The following is a 3,038-nucleotide window of genomic DNA, read 5'->3' as shown; positions in this document are numbered from 1 at the left end:
TCATAAAGCAGGCTGAAAACCCATTTGTTGTTAGAACAATGAGCAGAATCTCTTGGGACTGCTGTTTATTTCTTTCTTTTAAGAAACTTAAATATTATAAAACATATGTTTTTTGGTGTGAAGAAATTATAAAACAATTAAGTCTATAAAAATACAGTGTTCCTTTATCCACAAATGTACTTCGTGTTCTTAACAAAGAATATATAGACTTTTCGCACTCATATATTTGAAAAGCCTTTTCAGTCAGCTTGATGCTTACCGTTTGGAGATAGTTTGAGTGGACTGGTCATCTATTATACCTCCTGGGACCTAGGCATTGAAACCACATTCATGTATCCAGGCCATTGGAATATGGAGATGAATATAATCTGGTTCTTGCTCTGAAAGTTCTCACAGTATGTTAGAAGAATGGTCCCTTCCAATAACTATAGTACAGTATGGTGAATTCTACACTTGATCTTAGCCAAAAGGCCGAGAAGCAATGGTGAATTCTAAAGTTTAAAAGTATACCAAGCATCATGAGAACAGAGAGAAAGAAGTTATTAGTTGAATAGTAATAACTCAGTAAATTCTGAGGCGATTGAGGTAAATTATAACATCTTCCTGCTCAGACTTTAATCCCAGATATAAGCTATTTCCTTCCATTATGAGAGCCTCAGGGATGTTCAGGTGTGAGTTTATAGACAGGGGCACCAACTTTTACTCTCAGCTGTTTGAGCCAGAGATGTGTGTAGTAACATTTTATTATCTCTCTGTAGAAGCCCTGCATTTCTCCCCTTCCATCTCCTAAGTCTACCGTCTTCCACTTTCTGGGGCGGGAGCATGTGTGTCTCACACTCTAGTTCAGCAACACTGTCATTTATAATGCATGCCAGTCTGAAAGCCTTGTGGTTCCACCATACTGGGATATATTCTGATTAAATCCAGGCAGCTTTCCTATAAGCCCCTGGAAATCTGTGTGGGATCCACCCAGAAATCTGTGTCTACTCTCACTCAGTCTGGAGGAGAAGTATAGGGTAGGTGAAGACATTCTCACACCTTTATAAGGAAGTGTATTTGACACCTCAACACAGGGAAATGATATGTGCTGACCTAGGTTGAGTTAACTGGAAACAGACCTTGAGACAAAGAAAAGCATCTAGAGGGCTTCCTGTAGATTGCTCATAGGAGAAAGTCAGGAGAACTGGATTAGGCAGTGGGAAAAACTGATCAGCAATGCTATTATAATTGAGGTTTCAGTTGATCCCACAGAGAACTCTGGAGCTGAGCCAGACCTTCAGAGTTGTTCCAAAATGGGTCAGGGGTATAGGGGTTTTGTCCTTGCACCAGCCAGTCCTTGACTAGGGGCTGCCTCCTGGGAGGGAGAGTAACCTTGGATCAATCAGTTCCCTATTGCCAAGGTTGACACCCAGGGAGGGATGCGGCAATATCCCTTCAGCAGGAGGATGGATGTTAGGAGAAAAGGGAACATGGGAAGAGCAGCAGTATCCACTACAGTACAGGTTTTGTGTCCCTCAGGTCTACTAACATATTACATCTCAAACAGAAAGAGGTCCTTCAGTATTCCGATTGGTCCCATTTTCTAGCAATTTATAGGCAAAGGATTAGGAAGAAAAACCATACTTCCTACTGTTATAGTTGATCTTGAAGCCATAACTGATACCATCTTCCTACTTTGTCACCATTCTAAATACACTTTGACTGATACTTTTACTATTCTAAGCCTGGTGGAGTGAACCAGAGCCTCACCCTTGAGAAGTCTGAGCCCTTGGTTACTGTGTTCTTCTTAGGACAAGACTACTGTATCTTTCAACTTACAATTTAGGCAGGGCATGTGAACACTACGAGATGTCCCAGGGGATCAGAACTTACTGTCAGAGGTATTCTTTTCTGCCCCCATTGTCTAGCAGCAGCCTCTTCTTCTGTTGTATGGTTCCTTTCCATGCCTGTTGGTCTTTTGAGGAATCCAAAGTGACTGCTAGCAGTGGTAACTTAAAATTTAATGAACCCATGTCAAAGTATCCTCCTCTGAGAACTAAGATGTCTAGACCCACAGAGCCCAAGGTTGTTGGATTGAGAGAACGGATTACCCAGGTAGGATATAGATTGATGGTTAAGTGGGCCCCTGCCTACTTCCACCCTTTAGTTTTCTGACTCATATATTCTACCTATACGAGACATAGTACCATACAATGGTTATTAACTTTGTACCTGTACTGTGTCCAGGTAATGGCATCATTTTCAAGTCGATAGCTCTGTGGCTTCTTTAAGAGGTCATTCTACCACTCTCTGGAGCTTGTGACTCTTGAGGATGCAGGAGGTGGCAGGACCAATGGATCCCATGGTCAAACATCCACTGCCAGTACAGCACATTTTTTCCTTCATAAGTGGGCCTTTTGTCCTAAGGCAACGTAGGTTAGGATTTTAAATCAGCTCATGAAATCCCCTTTAAGTCCTTAGATAGTTGTAATGGCAAGCCCTATGCATAGAAAAGGCAAGCCCATACTGGATTATGTGTTGATATTAATCAAATAGAATTATTGCTCCTTTTAGGGCGAAAGGCATCCAGAGTAGTCAACTTGCTATCAAGTGCGTAATTCATCTTCTTAAGAAATGGTGCCAAATACAGGGCTTAGCCTTAATTTCTGTCATTGGTGAGCAGAAAATCAGTGGCAGCAGCAGCTGCATCATTTTGGTGAGTGGGAGCATATCTGAATGGACCCATGCATAGCTCCCATCTTTTTCACCATGATTACTCCACTCATATGCCTATCATATCAGTGGTAGGGTAGCCCATAAAAAATACTGGTGGATGTTAAATGACTGGATCATTCTGTCCTTTTGACTGTTTAGTGTCTCTTCTATTGTGGGTGCTCTCTGGTGGTTCTTTTTTTTTTTAATTTTTATTTATTTATTTGACAGAGATCACAAGTAGGCAGAGAGGCAGGTGAGGGGTGGGGGGAGCAAGCTCCCAGCTGAGCAGAGAGCCTGATTCGGGGCTTGATCTCAGGACCCTGAAGTCATGACCTGAGCCAAAG

General features: G+C 42.0%; 1 pseudogene; it reads right to left on the bottom strand.

The window, feature by feature from the left end:
- Positions 1–319: 319 nt before the first annotated feature.
- Positions 320–483, bottom strand: LOC131822776 (U2 spliceosomal RNA; annotated as a pseudogene).
- Positions 484–3,038: the final 2,555 nt, after the last annotated feature.

Source organism: Mustela lutreola, chromosome 1 (assembly GCF_030435805.1).
Source record: "Mustela lutreola isolate mMusLut2 chromosome 1, mMusLut2.pri, whole genome shotgun sequence".
In the NCBI taxonomy this organism is placed as follows: domain Eukaryota; kingdom Metazoa; phylum Chordata; class Mammalia; order Carnivora; family Mustelidae; genus Mustela; species Mustela lutreola.
This window is presented reverse-complemented; position numbering and strand designations above follow the sequence as displayed.